Below are 21,565 nucleotides of genomic sequence, written 5' to 3'. Positions count from 1 at the left end.
TAGGAAGATTTTTTGTAACAAACTTTTTCCTACTGCCAACCTTGATAACATCATTATGTCACTGTTGATAATTTACTTTTCTAAACTCTGATAAGTTCTTTTCTTTTTGTTTCCCCATAATTTTTCTTTTCACCAATCCCAACTCTGATAACTCCCTTCACTTTTCTTCTAGACCACCCCATCAGTCCTGAATTTGTTACACCAGTTATTCAACCTTCCAATGGTAATCATTCAGCTAGTGTGACTCCTAAATCATACATTCGGAAAGTTAGGGTAAGCTGCCCATCGCAGTTCCTTCTGCCTCCATATTGTGGCCTCACAGCATCTGCACTCCAAGAGGTTATTTATGCAAAAGTTATCAAGCACACTACTGATTCAGTTGACTCCAGGATAAAACAGTAATGACATTTACTGTTTTCCTTTTCTCTAGTATTTTGTCCCCTCATTGGCAAAACATTGGCTTATATACTATTTTTTATTTGTTTGCTTTCCAGTATTAGGGTTATTGACATCGATGGGTGGTGGGTCACATTGGAGGAGCTTGCTAATAGTGCAATAGAAGGTGGTCATGTTTCGAATACTATTGCATAGCTCCACATCCGAACTCTTTCTTATTCTGTACCCCCAGGGAAGATCATCTTTCCATGGTTGTTCTCAGTATATCTTCTCATATGTGATTGCATGAGCAAGTTCCTAATCAAACATTTCCGTCATGATGTAAACTACATACTTAGTCACCAAAATCAGGTACATTTTTTGATGTAAACTACATACTTTTCTGCTTTTAAATCCTACAAGTTGTTTCTTAATTGGTATAACATGCAATTTTTTTAGGCCGTTAATTTGGTTTTGTCACACATTGTACCACTAAAGAATTTTAGCTGGTACCTAGTTCTGTTACTTTTCTATGGTAACTTTCATGTATTCCTACTGGTAACTTATGTTGTCAGTGTTCTGATACCTTGCCTTTTTAACTGTAAATGCATTGGTAACTTCTTGTGTTAATGTGTTCACATTGTTTTATCAGCTTCTGTTTCCAACACTGCAAAGGGTGGGACCTCTACCAAAGGACAGCCATTGGTATGTCTTGTGCCTTAATCTCAAGGCAAAACGATTTGAAGTTCTTGATTCTCTTTGTCCACAAGATAGCCCTTCGCTCATCACACATGCGACGAAGCTTATGAATGGTATTAAAAAAGCCTAGTTGATTGCGTACAAGGACCCGAGTAAGAAGATTCAAGACTACGACCTTGTGTACATCAATGTGTTCAAATAGGACAATGGGTTAGTTTTTTTGGCTAGTACTCCATCATTTTTTCCAATCTAAATACCCGGTACCTTAGTAGTGTAGCATTTTAAAAGTTCGTTCATATTTTTGCATATCTTATTTTTGCTTTTAACACATTTTTCTTTTTTTCCTTACAACACTGATTGCGGTTTCTTTGCGTTCAAGATCTTGGAGTTCTGGGATGGTAAAAATATCCCGGCAATAACTCAGGAGCAGATCCCGACGCTGAGGAAGATATTGACAAGCATGTGGCTGGACCATCCTCTTATCAAATGCACGCAATGGCGCTATCACCTGTTCAATAAGGAGTAATTGAGGTGAGAAATTTGCACCAATATAAGTTTGAATTTATGTTTAAGAACGATGATAGTTTTATACATTTTTTGGGCTGATTACTATCTTTTTTATACATTTTTGGTGATAACTTATGTTAGTCAGTGCTGATAACATATTTTATCCGGTGTTGATAACTTATGTTGTCATAATGTTTTGCTCACAAATAAAGAACGGTAACTAATCTCATTCTCGGTTCTGAAAATCCCCATTACATGGCATCACGACATCGTTTACACAATAAAAAGGGTAAAATTGATAAGTAAAATTACATAGCAGAGCGATAACTTGCACTTCAATGCCCATCTAACTTTTTTGCACTTCAAGTTGGTAAACTTGTCCCCCTTCCATTCTATTCATTTGCTGCAAACTTGAAGATAACTTTGTTTAGCATTTAGCTAGTAACGTACGGAACGTTTAACAATCTTGTTTTTTAGGTATCACCTGTTTCTCAGTGCGGGATGGGTGAGGTACATTTGCGTTTATCATGTTTTGTCGACCCGCAGACTCTACATTTCCTTTTTTGTTTTGCAATGTCAAATGGGTGCTGAAATCTTTTCTCTCTTGGACGCCCTTTCGTAGTAGACTTTGGTGGGTCTAATATCTCTCTTGTGTTTGATGATTGGGATCCCTCGGCATGTGAGCTCTGGAACTGAAAAATATTGCCAGAAACATGCGTGACAGGAATGCTTCCTTGATGCGCTACGGGGACACCTTCAGTGGCACTAGTCCCTGGTGGTGCAAAAAACATTTTTGCTTCTTTCCCCTCATCTTTTTCATTTCTTGCTTTCTTTATCTGCCTCTTTTTTAGTGCATCCATGTCGTCTCTGAAAGCATTAATGTGTTTCCTTGCCAATGCCATCCCTCCATCAGTAGTGCAAGCATCTTTAGCGTGTTCCTCGAAATCATTCAGAATAGATGTATATATCATGATATTTTTTCCTTCCTCTGTCATACCCTTCTTAACTGTTGGCTGTTGGTAATCAGGCTCAACAAGATCCTCCTCTGGATCCCATGTCCACCTATCTAGGATATACCTCCTCGGTATCTCGTAGACTCCAATCTGTTCCATTACTCGTAGTGTGTGTGCGCACAATAGCCCATCGCGATCAAACTTGCAGCAAGTGCATCAGTATACCCCTTCATCCTTCTTCGCCTGCACATGGTAGTCCCTATCCCCATACTTTGGTAGTATCCCTCGAAGCGACCACATCCTGATGGTTCCATCTTGCAAAGTGTCGCATCCGTAAGCAGTCTTTAGCTTCATCTCTACCTGGAACTTGGAGAACAGATTTCGCGTGTATATCCCTCGCATCTGCAACTCGATTAGGTTCAATGGATACATGTCTGCCTCCTTGTAAATTGTGTCCACTTGCTCTTTCGCCATAGCCACCATTACTTTCTCCTGGATTACAGTGTATTGAGTTGCAAATTCAATCAATGATTTTTTGGGGTTCACGTACTTCTTGAGCACAGCATTGAATCCCTCGCTCCTTGCAGTTGTCTGCAAGAATGGAAAGAAATGCTTCATGTAGTACATCGGGGCCCAACATTTCCTATTTTCCCACAACCAGTGAAAATGTTCGTTGTTTATCTGACCATATTCATCCATCATTGCCCACCATTTGTTTTCAAACTCTTCATCTGTGATACACAAAACATGAGACAATTACAACATCATACACAATCAATGGTAATTAAAGTACAAGTATGCTGGTAACTTTTCTTAGTTATTAGATGGTAACTTCATGGAACAAATTTTCCAGATCTTTTTTATGTTCTTTTTGATATGTGAAAGTTTTATTTTCCTTTTTTTGTTTGTCTTACACCTAGTCTGGTAACTTTTCTAGACCAATAGTTGGTATCAACATATGTAGTTTTTCCGGTACAAAATACCAGACCCGTTTTTTGCTAATATGAAATGTAAATGTTTTTGTTTGTTATTTTTTCATTTGTACCCAGATGGTGTACATGTCCACACATCTTTTCCATTGTAATTTGATGTTGTTCCAATGAAACTGCCACCCTGGTAATATAACCAACAAGATCATGGTAACTTGTGTAGACACACACATGGTAACCTAAACATGGTGACTTGTGCCTCACACAATTTTCATATATATGGCTTCTCAAGTTTGCTGCATGGTAATTAAAATGGGTCAACAGAGTTGGTACGTACCAGTCAAGCTATTGTCGACACAGTCTTTGAATGCTTTGTTTAGTGGTTTATCATCAGCCATAAGCTTTCCAAGTTTCTCCTGTGCCTTCTTCATTATATGCCAGTGGGAATTTCTATGTATTATGTTCAAGACGACCTCGTCGATCGCACTCCTCATTGCAAATTCCTGGTCTATGATGATGTTTTTTGAGGCAACACCACCCATTGCATGGAGGAATGTATTAAACAGCCACACAAAGTTCTCCTTTAGTTCGTTTCGAACGAAGCCACACCCAAACTGGATGGATTGACCATGGTTATTAATCCCAATGAATGGTGCACACGACATCTTGTACATGTTTTTCATGTATGTCATGTCGAACGACAAACAGTCATTATACTTTGCATATGCCCTACGTGATGCTCCATCAATCCAGAACAAGTTCTCAACCCTGTCCTCATCATCAAGCTTGACTCTCCAGTAGAAATATGAATCTTTGGCCCTCGTCTCTTGGAAGTACGCAATTGTGCTCCCAACATTCGTGTGGCGATGCTCTAAGCGGAACTTAGCTCGTTGATTATCAATGTCTTGTGTCATGTAGGGTATGTCTTGAGCGCTTCCGTAGAACCATGACATCAGCTGCATCTGCCTTGCAATCTCAATGTTCCATCCGTGCAGAACCCTCAAGAAGTCTTGCTCCTCCTTCGGAATGTACCGATGTGATGATAAGAATTTTGTTAGGGACGACTTTTTGATCAAGGGGTGATTGTGGTTGTCCTCGAAACAGCAAACAGTCCACCATGCATCATCGTGGGATAGGTACATGTGCGCTTCACATTTAGTCCTAACAACTTTATTTTTTCCCTCTTCTTCACATTGTTGGTTGGGTTTTCCACATCTTGCAGCTCATCCCTGTCCCTGCGTCGTTTGCCATATTTTGTACAAACTAGGAGCACCCTGCTTATAGTTCCATCAACCATCTCTTTCTTGAATTGTTGCCTAATTGCAAAGCCAGTCTTGCGCGCGTAGATGGTGTAGTGGTCACGTGCGTTCTCTAGAGTGTCAAATGTTGTCCCTTGTAAAGGTGGCTTAGGTGTGGAATATGCCTCCATGTTGCTGCCTTCCATATCAGCATCGATCCCAGCAGCTCATGTGCTTGCATTTGTTCCAGCACTAGGTGCATTTGTTCCACCACTGGGCAAGCTGTTGTTTGCGCTGATTGCCCGAGCACCTGCAATTTGGCCTACTAGATTAGTGGAATATAGCATGATAAATAACAGTTTTCCAACATGGTAGTTTTCTGAAGATTCAGTGCATGTATTTTTTTCTACCTAAACAACCCTGGTAATTTTCCTATTTTGAGCTTGGTAATATATGTGCACCAATGTTGGTAATTTTCAAACCCACTTCAATAGTACAATATTCTTTCTACCTAAACAACCTTTCTGGTAATTTTCCTATTTTGAGCTTGATAATATATGTGCACCAATGTTGTTTTTTACCTGTTTCCATGATGTTTGGGTACGAAGAATTGTTGCTTGGTGTGCGCACTGCATCGTCCTCTTCATGCATTCTCCCTCCTCCTCCATCTTCTGCATTATCTCCTCTGCTAGCATCCATTATCTCCTCCTGCTTCATTGTTTTTACGTTTGCACGTTAGTATACATTTACACATGTTCACTCTTATTTTGAAATTCATTGTTTTGTTTACTCTTTACACAGTTGTTTGAAGGCAAGAATCGCAGGTGTAATTGGCAAGAACATTAAATAGGACAATTACAATATAACACGAGCATCTCCATTAAAAGGCACCACTTTTCTTTATCCAATGGTAGTACTCAACTAAATTGGATGATAACTTTTACTTTGTACAGATTGATAACTTGTTTACTTCATGCAGTATAGCATTTTGTAGACTCAAAATGAACCTTTTTGCAATTCATTTTTCCATTTGTATGAGAGTATGATTTTTGTGATCAATAAAGCTTCCTCTTTCCTTTATCTGTGTTTACTTTTCCATGGTAGACACAAAATCTATGTTTTTTGTAGCATGGGGGTGGGGTATGTTTTGGGTAGTCTGTTATGTTGCATAAAGATGGTAACAAAAAGTATGAGGGGTTGGTAATTTTGCACGTAATTGGTTGGTAAGTCACTGCAATAGGCAGAACTATCAGAGAAATTTGCTTTATTTTGTTTCCATGAAGTGGAAGGATGGTAATTTTTGCACAGATTGGGAGGGTGTGGGGTAAGTCTTTGTATCAAGCAAAAATTTTTGGAGATGTTGGATGAGTCTTGATTCTTACCAGGGGTGGGTGATGTTGCTTGGTGATTTTTTCTCCGTATCCCTGGTAGTTTCCGCCATTTCCATGATGATTCGCTCTGGCTTGATCCAGATCTGCAGGAGGGGTAGGTTTTTGGTGTTGATTTGAGCAGCTGTGTAGGGGGAGGGGTGGGAGGGTGGTGGGGAGGGGCGTGTGGGTGGTGGGGAGGGTGAGAGAGGGTATACTTGCATGGGAGGTAACGGGGGTGGGGAAAAAGTTGAGATGTGGAAAGTGCGTCATGGGGGAATGGCTTGTTTCTGTTGGGCCCTGTATGGCGATCGACCTGGTAAGTGGGCAGGTGATCGACAGGATCGTTTGGCACATTTCCTATTAGGCACACTGTTGCCAAATATCACTATTGTAAATAATCAAAAACTGCAGTCAGTACAGGGTAAGGAAGCAGAATTTTAATTTGTTGGTGTCAGAATGCACTATTTATAAGCAAGACTAATTGTAATCTAATATCTATATCTATATCTATCTATCTATACCTACTGTTAAAGGGAATAGGTATTCTTGGTCTGGTTTAATCCTTTTTGTTTGGTTTAAACACGCTAAGCGATTTGGGCCAAGTACTTGTGTGTTGATGGACATTTTATGGGCTTCCATACAGACCGCGGAAAATAATTGGATCAAAATAAATCAACATTGTGGGAATTGAACACATGATCTCCTATCCATCTCTTCAATGTAACAATCAACGACCTATGCACCTTTTACATCTACTAATCCCAACTCGCTCTGAATATACGAGTGGCAGTCATTATATTTAGGGCGAGCTAATTAAGCGAATGAGCTAATAAAGGAATGATTGCGGGCTTAAATAGAATATTTAAATGGATGTGGCTAATTAACGAAAGGATTATGGGTAAACCGGTGCAATAACTGAAAGAAAGATCGTGGTCTTAATAAATTCTACATGAAGGATTTGAGGTAAAAAGGTAGGATAATTAAAAGGAAGGATATGTAGGCTTCAATGTGTTGGGGCTACTAAATTAGAAAAGGAAGGATTTAATTCCCGACTAAAATGGGTGAGGACGTCATGGTAATTAAGAAAAGGATTATACTTCAATGTCATTAAAAATGATTATACTTAAATGAAATCAGTGGGAGATTATACCCGGCAAAGAAAATATGAACGCGGCTAAATTGCAACATATTTTTTATGTTTATTTTGTAGAAGGATGCTGCATTGCAGCATGTTCTTCATAGTGAATCTGGTGATGTGGGGCATTATACTTGCACAAAACATCATTTTTTCCTGTTGCAACGCACGGGCATATGTGCTAGTTTTGCTTAACTTAGGAGCTGCATAGAAAAAGGTGGAATGTTTTTCTTTTCAAAACACAAAAAAAGACTTGTGTGTCGTTATACTAAATGTAGAAAGGGTATATACAAGAGGTTTACACATACGGATCACAACCCACTGAGGCCGCCCACACAAAACTACGAGATGTCTCCCCAAATCTTGCCTTTCTTATTGGGCTTCGGTAGAAGAAAGTGTTGGAAATATGCCCTAGAGGCAATAATAAAATGGTTATTATTATATTTCCTTGTTCATGATAATTGTCTATTGTTCATGCTATAATTGTGTTATTCGGAAATCATAATACATGTGTGAATACATAGACCACAACATGTCCCTAGTGAGCCTCTAGTTGACTAGCTCGTTGATCAATAGATGGTTACGGTTTCCAGACCATGGACATTGGATGTCATTGATAACGGGGTCGCATCATTAGGAGAATGATGTGATGGACAAGACCCAATCCCAAGCATAGCACAAGATCGTTTAGTTCGTCTGCTAAAGCTTTTCTAATGTCAAGTATCATTTCCTTAGACCATGAGATTGTGAAACTCCCGGATACCGTAGGGATGCTTTGGGTGTGCCAAACGTCACAACGTAACTGGGTGGCTATAAAGGTGCACTACGGGTATCTCTGAAAGTGTCTGTTGGGTTGGTACGAATCGAGACTGGGATTTGTCGCACCGTGTGACGGAGAGGTATCTCTAGGCCCACTCGGTAGGACATCATCATAATGAGCTCAATGGGATCAAGGAGTTGATCACGGGATGATGTGTTACGGATCGAGTAAAAGAGACTTGCCGGTAACGATATTGAACAAGGTATAGGAATACTGACGATCGAATCTCGGGCAAGTATCATACTGGTAGACAAAGGGAGATATATACGGGATTGATTGAATCCTCAACATCGTGGTTCATCCGATAAGATCATCGTGGAACATGTAAGAGCCAACATGGGTATCCAGATCCCGCTATTGGTTATTGACCAGAGAGATGTCTCGGTCATGTCTGCATGCCTCCCGAACCCGTAGGGTCTACACACTTAAGGTTCGATGACGCTAGGGTTATAGGGAAAGTTTGTATGTGGTTAACGAATGTTGTTCGGAGTCCTGGATGAGATCCCGGACGTCACGAGGAGTTCCGGAATGGTCCGGAGGTAAAGAATAATATATAGGAAGTGAGGTTTTGACCATCGGAAGTGTTTCGGGCGTCACCGGTAATGTACCGGGACCACCGGAGGGTTCCGGGGGTCCACCGGGAGGGGCCACCAGCCCCGAAGGCTTGCATGGGCCAACAGTGGAAAGGGACCAGCCCTTGAGTGGGCTGGTGCGCCTCCCACCAGGGCCCAAGGCGCGGCTAGGAGGGGAAAAGGGGAAACCCTAGGCGCATATGGGCCTAAGGCCCACCCTAGGGCGCGCGCCCCCCTCTCTCCGCCTCTTGGCCGCCCCCCTCCATCCCATCTAGGGCTGCCCCCCTAGGGGTGGGAACCCTAGAGGGGGCGCACCCTCATCCCCTCCTCCTATAAATAGTCGGGGTTTTGGGGCTGCCAAAAACACGAGTCTCTCTCTCTCTCTCGGCGCAGCCCTACCTCTCCACATCCTCGTTCTCCGTGGTGCTTGGCGAAGCCCTACTAGAAACCACGCAGCTCCACCACCACCACGCCGTTGTGCTACTTCTGGAGTTGTCTTCCACAACCTCTCGCTCCTCCTTGCTGGATCAAGGCGCGGGAGACGTCACCGGGCTGCATGTGTGTTGAACGCGGAGGCGCCGTTGTTCGGCACTTAGATCGGAATCGACCGCGATCTGAATCGCTGTGTGCACGACTCCTCCAATTGCGTTCTTGCAACGCTTCCGCATCGCGATCTTCATGGCTATGAAGATGCAGTCCCCTCTCTCTCGTTGCTAGTCTCTCCATAGATTGATCTTGGTGATGCGTAGAAATTTTTTAATTTCTACAACGATCCCCAACATTGGCATCATGAGCTAGGTCTATGCGTAGTTTCTATGCACGAGTAGAACACAAGATGTTGTGGGCGTCGATTTTGTCAATTTACTTGCCGTTACTAGTCTTATCTTGATTCGGCGGCATCATGGGATGAAGCGGCCCGGACCGACCTTACACATGCGCTTACGTGAGACTAGTTCCACCGACTGACATGCACTAGTTGCATAAGGTGGCTAGCGGGTGTCTATCTCTCCCACTTTAGTCGGATCGGATTCGATGAAAAGGGTCCTTATGAAGGGTAAATAGAAATTGGCATATCACGTTGTGGTTTTGGTGTAGGTAAGAAATGTTCTTGCTAGAAACCTATAGCGGCCACATAAAAACTTGCAACAACAATTAGAGGACGTCTAACTTGTTCCTGCAGCATATGCCGTGTGATGTGATATGGCCAAAAGGATGTGATGAATGATATATGTGATGTATGAGATTGATCATGTTCTTGTAATAGGAATCACGACTTGCATGTCGATGAGTATGACAACCGGCATGAGCCATAGGAGTTGTCTTAATTTATTATATGACCTGCGTGCCAATGAAAACGCCATGCAATTACTTTACTTTATTTCTAACTGTTAGCCATAGTAGTAGAAGTAATAGTTGGCGAGGCAACTTCATGAAGACACGATGATCGAGATCATGATGATGGAGATCATGGTGTCATGCCGGTGACGATGATGATCATGGCGCCCCGAAGATGGAGATCAAAAGGAGCAAAATGATATTGACCATATCATGTCACTATTTGATTGCATGTGATGTTTATCATGTTTTTTACATCTTATTTGCTTAGAACGACGACAGCTTAAATAAGATGATCCCTCGCTATAATTTCAAGAAAGTGTTCCCCCTAACTGTGCACCGTTGTGAAGGTTCGTTGTTTCGAAGCACCACGTGATGATCGGGTGTGATAGATTCTAACATTCGCATACAACGGGTGTAAGCCAGGTTTACACACGCAATACACTTAGGTTGACTTGACAAGCCTAGCATGTACAGACATGGCCTCGGAACACGGAAGACTGAAAGGTCGAGCATGAGTCGTATAGAAGATACGATCAACATGAAGATGTTCACCGATGATGACTAGTCCGTCTCACGTGATGATCGGACACGGCCTAGTTGACTCGGATCATGTATCACTTAGATGACTAGAGGGATGTCTATCTGAGTGGGAGTTCATTGAATAATTTAATTAGATAAATTTAATTATCATGAACTTAGTCTAAAATCTTTACACTATGTCTTGAAGATCAAATGGCTCACGCTAATGTTGCCCTCAACTTCAACGCGTTCCTAGAGAAAACCAAGCTGAAAGACGATGGCAGCAACTACATGGACTGGGTCCGTAACCTGAGGCTTATCCTCATAGATGCCAAGAAAGCATATGTCCTTGAAGCACCGCTAGGTGACGCACCTGTTTTCCCAGCAACTCAAGACATTATGAATGCCTGGCAGTCGTGTAGTGATGATTACTCCCTAGTTCAGTGTGGCATGCTTTACAGCTTAGAACCGGGGCTCCAAAAGTGTTTTGAGCAACACGGAGCATATGAGATGTTCCAAGAGCTGAAAATGGTTTTCCAAGCTCATGCCCGAGTCAAGAGATATGAAGTCTCCGACAAGTTCTACAGTTGTAAGATGCAGGAGAACAGTTCTGTCAGCGAGCGCATACCCAAAATGTCTGGGTTGCACAGCCGCTTGTCTCAGCTGCGAGTCAATCTCCTGGATGACGCGGTCGTTGATAGAATACTTCAGTCACTTCCACCTAGCTACAAGAGCTTTGTGATGAAATTCAATATGCAGGGGATGGAAAAGGCCATTCCTGAGGTATACTCAATGCTGAAATCAGCGGAGGTGGAGATCAAAAAGGAACATCAAGTGTTGATGGTGAATAAAACCACTAAGTTCAAGAAAGGCAAGGGTAAAAAGAACTTCAAGAAGGAAGGCAAGGGAGTTGCCGCGCCCGGTAAGCAAGCTGCCGGGAAGAAGCCAAAGAATGGACCCAAGCCTGAGACTGAGTGCTTTTATTTCAAGGGAAACGGTCACTGGAAGCGGAACTGCCCCAAGTATTTAGCGGATAAGAAGGCCGGCAATACCAAAGGTATATGTGATATACATGTTATTGATGTGTACCTAACCAGCGCTCGTAGTAGCTCCTGGGTATTTGATACTGGTGCGGTTGCTCATATTTGTAACTCAAAACAGGAGTTGCGGAATAAGCGGAGACTGGCGAAGGATGAGGTGACGATGCGCGTCGGGAATGGTTCCAAGGTCGATGTGATCGCCGCCGGCACGCTACCTCTACATTTACCTATGTGATTAGTTTTAAACCTCAATAATTGTTATTTAGTGCCAGCTCTGAGCATGAACATTGTATCTGGATCTCATTTAATGTGAGATGGCTACTCATTTAAATCTGAGAATAATGGTTGTTCTATTTATATGAGAGATATGTTTTATGGTCATGCCCCGCTGGTCAATGGTTTATTCTTATTGAATCTCGAACGTGATGTTACACATATTCACAGTGTGAATGCCAAGAAGTGTAAGGTTGATAATGATAGTCCCACATACTTGTGGCATTTCCGCCTTCGTCACATTGGTGTCAAACGCATGAAGAAACTCCATGCAGATGGACTTTTGGAGTCTCTTGATTATGAACCATTTGACACATGCGACCATGCCTCATGGACAAAATGACCAAGACTCCATTCTCTGGAACAATGGAGCGAGCAACCAACTTATTGGAAATCATACATACTGATGTGTGCGGTCCAATAAGCGTTGAGGCTCGCGGTGGCTATCGTTATGTTCTCACCCTCACTAATGACTTGAGTAGATATGGGTATGTCTACTTAATGAAACACAAGTCTGAGACCTTTGAAAAGTTCAAGGAATTTCAGAATGAGGTAGAGAATCAACGTGACAGGAAAATAAAGTTCTTACGATCAGATCATGAGGGGTGGGGAATATTTCAGTCACGAATTTGGCACGCACTTAAGGAAATGTGGAATTGTTTCACAGCTCACGCCGCCTGGAACACCTCAGCATAATGGTGTGTCCGAACATCGTAATCGCACTCTATTGGATATGGTGCGATCTATGATGTCTCTTACCGATCCACCGATATCATTTTCTGGTGATGCTTTAGAGACTGCCGCATTCACTTTAAATAGGGCTCCGTCGAAATCCGTTGAGACGACACCGTATGAATTATGGTTTGGAAAGAAACCTAAGCTGTCGTTTATGAAAGTTTGGGGATGCGATGCTTATGTCAAGAAACTTCAACCTGAAAAGCTCGAAGCCAAGTCGGAAAAATGCGTCTTCATAGGCAAGATCTTTGTTGTATACCTTCTACCTTCTACCTTAGATCCGAAGGCAAGATCTTTGTTGCCAAGAATGTATCCTTTCTAGAGGAAGTGTTTCTCTCGAAAGAAGTAAGTGGGAGGAGTAGAACTTGATGAGGTATTGCCTCTTGAACCGGAAAGTAGCGCAGCTCAAGAAAATGTTTCTGTGGTGCCTGCACCGATTAGAGAGGGAGTTAATGATAATGATCATGAAACTTTGGATCAAGGTACTATTGAACTTCGTAGGTCCACGAGGACACGTTCCGCACCAGAGTGGTACGACAACCCTGTCCTGGAAATCATGTTGTTAGACAACGGTGAACCTTTGAACTATGAAGAAGCGATGGCGGGCCCGGATTCCAACAAATGGTTTGAAGCCATGAAGTCCGAGATAGGATCCATGCATGAAAATGATAACCCACAAGTATAGGGGATCGCAACAGTTTTCGAGGGTAAAGTATTCAACCCAAATTTATTGATTCGACACAAGGGGAGCCAAAGAATACTCTCAAGTATTAGCAGCTGAGTTGTCAATTCAACCACACCTGGAAACTTGATATCTGCAGCAAAGTGTTTAGTAGCAAAGTAATATGATAGTAGTGGTAACGGTAGCAAAAGGTGATGATAGCAAAGGTAATGTTTTTGGTATTTTGTAGTGATGATAGCAATAGCAACGGAAAAGTAAATAAGCGAAGAACAATATATGGAAAGCTCGTAGGCAATGGATCGGTGATGGAGAATTATGCCGTATGCGGTTCATCATGTAACAGTCATAACCTAGGGTGACACAGAACTAACTGTAGTTCATCAATGTAATGTAGGCATGTATTCCGAATATAGTCATACGTGCTTATGGTGCTTATGGAGCATGACATCTTTTGTCCTACCCTCCCGTGGCAGCGGGGTCCTTATGGAAACTAAGGGATATTAAGGCCTCCTTTTAATAGAGCACCAGAACAAAGCATTAGCACATAGTGAATACATGAACTCTCAAACTACGGTCATCACCGGTAAGTATCCCGATTATTGTCACTTCGGGGTTAACGGATCATAACACATAATAGGTGACTATAGACTTGCAAGATAGGATCAAGAACACTCATATATTGATGAAAACATAATAGGTTCAGATCTGAAATCATGGCACTCGGGCCCTAGTGACAAGCATTAAGCATAGCAAAGTCATAGCAACATCAATCTCAGAACATAGTTGGATACTAGGGATCAAACCCTAACAAAACTAACTCGATTACATGATAAATCTCATCCAACCCATCACCGTCCAGCAAGCCTACGATGGAATTACTCACGCACGGCGGTGAGCATCATGAAATTGGTGATGGAGGATGGTTGATGATGACGATGGCGACGGATTCCCCTCTCCGGAGCCCCGAACGGACTCCAGATCAGCCCTCCCGAGAGGTTTTAGGGCTTGGCGGCGGCTCCGTATCGTAATATCGTAAAACGCGATGAATTCTTCTCTCTGATTTTTTTCTCCCCGAAACACAATATATAGAGTTGGAATTGGAGTCGGAGGAGCTCCAGGGGGGGCCATGAGGTAGGGGGGCCCTGGCCTTCATCTTTTGCAGGTATTTTTTATATTTTCCAAAAAGTTGCTCCGTGAAGTTTCAGGTCATTCCGAGAACATTTGTTTCTGCATATAAATAACACCATGGTAATTGTGCTGAAAACAGCGTCGGTCCGGGTTAGTTCCATTCAAATCATGCAAGTTAGAGTCCAAAACAAGGGCAAACATGTTTGGAAAAGTAGATACGACGGAGACGTATCAACTCCCCCAAGCTTAAAGCTTTGCTTGTCCTCAAGCAATTCAGTTGACAAACTGAAAGTGATAAAGAAAACTTTTACAAACTCTATTTGCTCTTGTTGTTGTGAATATGTAAAGCTAGCATTCAAGTTTTTAGCAAATATTATAACTAACCACATTCGCAAGAACTCTTAGGTCTCTAGTTTATTCATATCAATAGCATAATCAACTAGCGAGCAATAATAATAAATCTCGGATGACAACACTTTCTCAAAACAATCATAATATGATATAACAAGATGGTATCTCGCTAGCCCTTTCTGAGACCACAAAACATAAATGCAGAGCACCTTTAAATACCAAGGACTGACTAGACATTGTAATTCATGGTAAAAGAGATCCAGTCAAGTCATACTCAATGTAAACTAACAGTAATGAATGCAAATGACAGTGGTGCTCTCCAACTGGTGCTTTTTAATAAGAGGATGATGACTCAGCATAAAAGTAAATAGATAGGCCCTTCGCAGAGGGAAGCCGGAATTTGTAGGGGTGCCAGAGCTCGGTTTTGAAATAGAGATGAGTAATATTTTGAGCGGTATACTTTCATTGTCAACATGACAACCAAGAGATGGCGATATCTTCCATGCTACACACATTATAGGCGGTTCCCAAACAGAATGGTAAAGTTTATACTCCCCCTTCCACTAACAAGCATCAATCCATGGCTTGCTCGAAACAACGAGTGCCTCCAACTAACAAGAGTCCTAGGGGGGTTTTGTTTGCAATTATTTTGATTTAGTTTGCATAAATCATGGGACTGGGCATCCCGGTGACCAGTCATTTATCTCATGAGTGAGGAGCGGAGTCCACTCCACTTGAGAATAACCCGCCTAACATGGAAGATACAGACAGCCCTAGTTGATACGTGAACTATTCGAGCATACAAAACAGGATATTTATTTGAAGGTTTAGAGTTTGGCACATACAAATTTACTTGGAACGGCAGGTAGATACCGTATATAGGTAGGTATAGTGGACTCATGTGGAACAACTTTGGGGTTTATGTAGTTGGATGCACAAGCAGTATTCCCGCTTAGTACAGGTGAAGGCTAGCAAAAGACTGGGAAGCGACCAGCTAGAGAGCGACAACAGTCATGAACATGCATTAAAATTAATCAATGCTACCTCTTTTAGCACTACGTTGGTTTTCCCCAAAGAGGAAGGCATGATGCAGCAAAGTAGCGTAAGTATTTCCCTCGGTTTTTGAGAACCAAGGTATCAATCCAGTAAGAGGCTACACGCGAGTCCCTCGCACCTGCACAAAACAAATAAATCCTCGCAACCAACGCAAATAGGGGTTGTCAATCCCTATAGGGCCACTTACGAGAGTGAGATCTGATAGATATGATAAGATAATATTTTTGGTATTTTTATGATAAAGATGCAAAGTAAAATAAAGGCAAAGTAAATAACAAAGTAAATAACTAAGTAGTAGGAGATCGATATGATAAAGATAGACCATGGGCCATAGGTTTCACTAGTGGCTTCTCTCGAGAGCATAAGTATTCTACGGTGGGTGAACAAATTACTGTTGAGCAATTGACAGAATTGAGCATAGTTATGAGAATATCTAGGTATGATCATGTATATAGGCATCACGTCCGAGACAAGTAGACCGACTCATGCCTGCATCTACTACTATTACTCCACTCATCGACCGCTATCTAGCATGCATCTAGAGTATTAAGTTAAAAACAGAGTAACGCCTTAAGCAAGATGACATGATGTAGAGGGATAGACTCATGCAATATGAAGAAAACCCCATATTTTTATCCTCAATGGCAATAATACAATACGTGCCTTGCTGCCCTTACTGTCACCGGGAAAGGACACCGCAAGATTGAACCCAAAGCTAAGCACTTCTCCCATTGCAGGAAAGATCAATCTAGTAGGCCAAACCAAACTGATAATTCGAAGAGACTTGCAAAGATAACCAATCATACATAAAAGAATTCAGAGAAGATTCAAATATTATTCATAGATAGACTTGATCATAAACCCACAATTCATTGGTCTCAACAAACACACCGCAAAAAGAAGATTACATCAAATAGATCTCCACAAGAGAGGGGGAGAACGTTGTATTGAGATCCAAAAAGAGAGAAGAAGCCATCTAGCTACTAACTATGGACACGTAGGTCTGAGGTAAACTACTCACACTTCATCGGAGGGGCTATGGTGTTGATGAAGAAGCCCTCCGTGATTGATGCCCCCTCCGGCGGAGCTCGGGAACAGGCCCCAAGATGGGATCTCATGGATACAGAAAGTTGCGGCGGTGGAATTAGGGTTTTGGCTCCGTTTGATCATTTGGGGGTACGTGGGTATATATAGGAGGAAGAAGTACGTCGGTGGAGCAACAAGGGGCCCACGAGGGTGGAGGGCGCGCCTAGGGGGGTAGGCGCGCCCCCTACCTCGTGGCCTCCTGTTACGTGTCTGGACGTAGGGTCCAAGTCTCCTGAGTTGTATTAAATGAGAAAATCACGTTCCCGATGGTTTCATCAAGTTTGGACTCCGTTTGATATTCCTTTTCTTCGAAACCCTAAAACAGGCAAAAACGGCAATTCTGGGGTGGGCCTCCGGTTAATAGGTTAGTCCCAAAAATAATATAAAAGTGGATAATAAAGCCCAATAATGTCCAAAACAGTAGATAATATAGCATGGAGCAATCAAAAATTATAGATATGTTGGAGACGTATCAAGCATCCCCAAGCTTAATTCATGCTCGTCCTCGAGTAGGTAAATGATAAAAACAGAATTTTTGATGCGGAGTGCTACCTGGCATAATTTTAATGTAATTGTTCTTAATTGTGGTATGAATATTCAGATCCGAAAGATTCAAAACAAAAGTTCATATTGACATAAAAATAATAATACTTCAAGCATACTAACTAAGCAATTATGTCTTCTCAAAATAACATGGCTAAAGAAAGTTATCCCTACAAAGTCATATAGTCTGGCTATGCTCCATCTTCACCACACAAAACATTTAAATAATGCACAACCCCGATGACAAGCCAAGCAATTGTTTCATACTTTTGACATTATCAAAAAAAATTCAATCTTCACGCAATACATGAGCGTGAGCCATGGATATAGCACTATAGGTGGAATAGAGTGGTGGTTGTGGAGAAGACAAAAAGGAGAAGATAGTCTCACATCAACTAGGCGTATCAACGGGCTATGGAGATGCCCATCAATAGATATCAATGTGAGTGAGTAGGGATTGCCATGCAACAGATGCACTAGAGCTATAAGTATATGAAAGCTCAAAAAGAAACTAAGTGGGGGTGCATCCAACTTGCTTGCTCATGAAGACCTAGGGCAATTTGAGGAAGCCCATCATTGGAATATACAAGCCAAGTTCTATAATGAAAAATTCCCACTAGTATATGAAAGTGATAACACGAGAGACTCTCTACTATGAAGATCATGGTGCTACTTTGAAGCACAAGTGTGGTAAAAGGATAGTAGCACTGTCCCTTCTCTCTTTTTCTCTCATTTTTTTATTTGGGCCTTTTCTCCCTTTTTTATGGCCTCTTTTCTTTCTATTTTTTTTATTTTTCATCCGGAGTCTCATCCTGACTTGTGGGGGAATCATAGTCTCCATCATCCTTTCCTCACTGGGACAATGCTCTAATAATGATGATCATCACACTTTTATTTTTCTTACAACTCAACAATTACAACTCGATACTTAGAACAAGATATGACTCTATGTGAATGCCTCCGGCGGTGTACCGGGATATGCAATGACTCATGAGTGACAAGTATGAAAGAATTATGAACGGTGGCTTTGCCACAAATACTATGTCAACTACATGATCATGCTAAGCAATATGTGAATGATGGAGTGTGTCATAATAAACGGAACGGTGGAAAGTTGCATGGCAATATATCTCGGAATGGCTATGGAAATGGCATAATAGGTAGGTATGGTGGCTGTTTTGAGGAAGGTATATGGTGGGTGTATGATACCGGCGAAAGGTGCGTGGTATTAGAGATGCTAGCAAAGGTGGAAGGGTGAGAGTGCGTATAATCCATGGACTCAACATTAGTCATAAAGAACTCATATACTTATTGCAAAAATCTACAAGTTATCAAAGCAAAGTATTACGTGCATGCTCCTAGGGGGATAGATTGGTAGGAAAAGACCATCGCTCGTCCCCGACCGCCACTCATAAGGAAGACAATCAATAAATAAATCATGCTCCGACTTCATCACATAACGGTTCAACATGCGTGCATGCTACGGGAATCACAAGCTTCAACACAAGTATTTCTCAAATTCACAACTACTCAACTAGCATGACTTTAATATCACCATCTTTATATCTCAAAACGATTATCAGGTATCAAACTTATCATAGTATTCAACACACTCATAAGAGAGTTTTATTATTAATCTTGCATAGCAGGCATATTAGGATTTTAAGCAAATTACCATGCTATTAAGACTCTCAAAATAATCTAAGTGAAGCATGAGAGATCACTAGTTTCTATAAAACAAATCCACCACCGTGCTCTAAAAGATATATAAGTGAAGCACATAGAGTATTCTAACAAATTCCAAATCATGTGTGGCTCTCTCAAAGGTGTGTACAGCAAGTATTATTGTGGTAAACTAACAAGCAAAGACTCAAATCATACAAGACGCTCCAAGCAAAACACATATCATGTGGTGAATAAAAATATAGTTCCAAGTAAAGTTACCGATAGAAGTAGACGAAAGAGGGGATGCCTTCCGGGGCATCCCCAAGCTTTGGCTTTTAGGTGTCCTTAGATTATCTTTGGGGTGCCATGGGCATCCCCAAGCTTAGGCTATTTCCACTCCTTGTTCCATAATCCATCAAATCTTTACCCAAAACTTGAAAACTTCACAACACAAAACTTTAAGTAGAAAATCTCGTGAGCTCCGTTAGCGAAAGAAAACAAAAGACCACTTCAAGGTACTGTAGTGAACTCATTCTTTATTTATATGGGTGTTATACCTACTTTATTCCAACTTCTCTATGGTTTATAAACTATTTTACTAGTCATAGATTCATCAAAATAAGCAAACAACACACGAAAAACAGAATCTGTCAAAAACAGAACAGTCTGTAGTAATTTGTATCTAGCGCAATATCTGGAACCCCAGAAATTCTAAAATAAATTTCTGGACGTGATGAATTTATCTATTAATCATCTTCAAAAATAATTAACTAAATATCGCTTTTCAAATAAAGATGACAGCAGTTCTCGTGAGCGCTAAAGTTTCTGTTTTTTACAGCAAGTTCAACAAGACTTTCCCCAAGTCTTCCTAACGGTTCTACTTGGCACAAACACTAATTAAACATAAAAAAACACAACCAAAACAGAGTCTAGATAATTTATTTATTACTAAACAGGATCAAAAGTCAAGGAATAAAAATAAAATTGGGTTGTCTCCCAACAAGCGCTATCGTTTAACGCCCCTAGCTAGGCATAACAAGCAAGAATAGATCTAGGTATTGCCATCTTTGGTAGGCAATCCATAAGTGGATCTCGTAATAGATTCATAAGGTAGTTTAATTTTATTTCTAGGAAATTGTTCCATTATTTCCTTAATGGAAATTGTAATCTAATATTTCCTTCCTTCATATCATTAATTGCACCAATTGTTCTAAGGAAAGGTCTACCAAGAATAATAGGACATGAAGGATTGCAATCTATGTTAAGAACGATAAAATCTACGGGCACATAATTCCTATTTGCAACAATAAGAACATCATTAATTCTTCCCATAGGTTTCTTAATAGTGGAATCTGCAAGGTGCAAGTTTAGAGAGCAATCATCAAAATCATGGAAACCTAACAAATCACACAAAGTCTTTGGAATCGTGGAAACACTAGCACCCAAATCACATAAAGCATATCATTCATGATCTTTAATTTTAATTTTAATAGTTGGTTCCCACTCATCATAAAGTTTTCTAGGGATAGAAACTTCCCATTCAAGTTTTTCTTCATAAGATTGCATCAAGGCATCAATGATATGTTTAGTAAACGCTTTATTTTGACTATACGCGTGAGGAGAATTTAGCATGGATTGCAACAAGGAAATACAATCAATCAAAGAGCAATTTTCATAGTTAAATTCCTTGAAATCCATAATATTGGGTTTAGCAACATCTAGGGTTTTAATTTCTTCAATCCCACTTTTATCAAATTTAGCATCAAGATCAAAAGATCCAGAATTCTTGGAACGCCTTCTAGGTAAAGGTGGATCATATTCAGTCCCATCATTATCAAGATTCATATTGCAAAACAAAGATTTAATAGGGGACAAATCAATAACTTTTAGATCTTCATCATTATTTTCATAGGAACTAGAAGAACACGCTTTTATAAAGGCATCTTTCTTAGCATGCATCCTAGCGGTTCTTTCTTTGCACTCATCAATGGAAATTCTCATGGATTTGAGAGACTCATTGATATCATGCTTAGGTGTAATAGATCTAAGTTTCAAAGAATCAACATCAAGAGCAATTCTATCAACGTTCCTAGACAAATCATCAATCTTAAGCAATTTTTCTTCAATCATAGCATTAAAATTCTTTTGCAAAGTAATAAATTCTTTAATATTAGATTCAAAATCAAAGGGAATCTTATTATAATTTCCATAAGAATTGTTGTAGGAATTACCATAATTATTAGAGGGATTACTAGGATAAGGCCTAGGATTAAAATTTCCTCTATACGCGTTGTTACCAAAATTATTCCTACCAACAAAATTCACATCCATAGATTCATTATTATTTTGAATCAAAGTAGACAAGGGCATATCATTAGGATCAGAAGAAACACTCTTATTAGCAAATACTTTCATAAGTTCATCCATCTTTCCACTCAAAACATTAATTTCTTCTATCGCATGCACCTTTTTATTAGTAGATCTTTCAGTATGCCATTGAGAATAATTAACCATAATATTATCTAGGAGTTTAGTAGCTTCTCCTAAAGTG

Source organism: Triticum urartu, chromosome 5, assembly GCF_003073215.2.
Source record: "Triticum urartu cultivar G1812 chromosome 5, Tu2.1, whole genome shotgun sequence".
NCBI classification, from domain to species: Eukaryota; Viridiplantae; Streptophyta; class Magnoliopsida; order Poales; family Poaceae; genus Triticum; species Triticum urartu.
The sequence above is the reverse complement of the archived record's forward strand: the minus strand, read 5'-3'. Positions refer to the sequence as shown.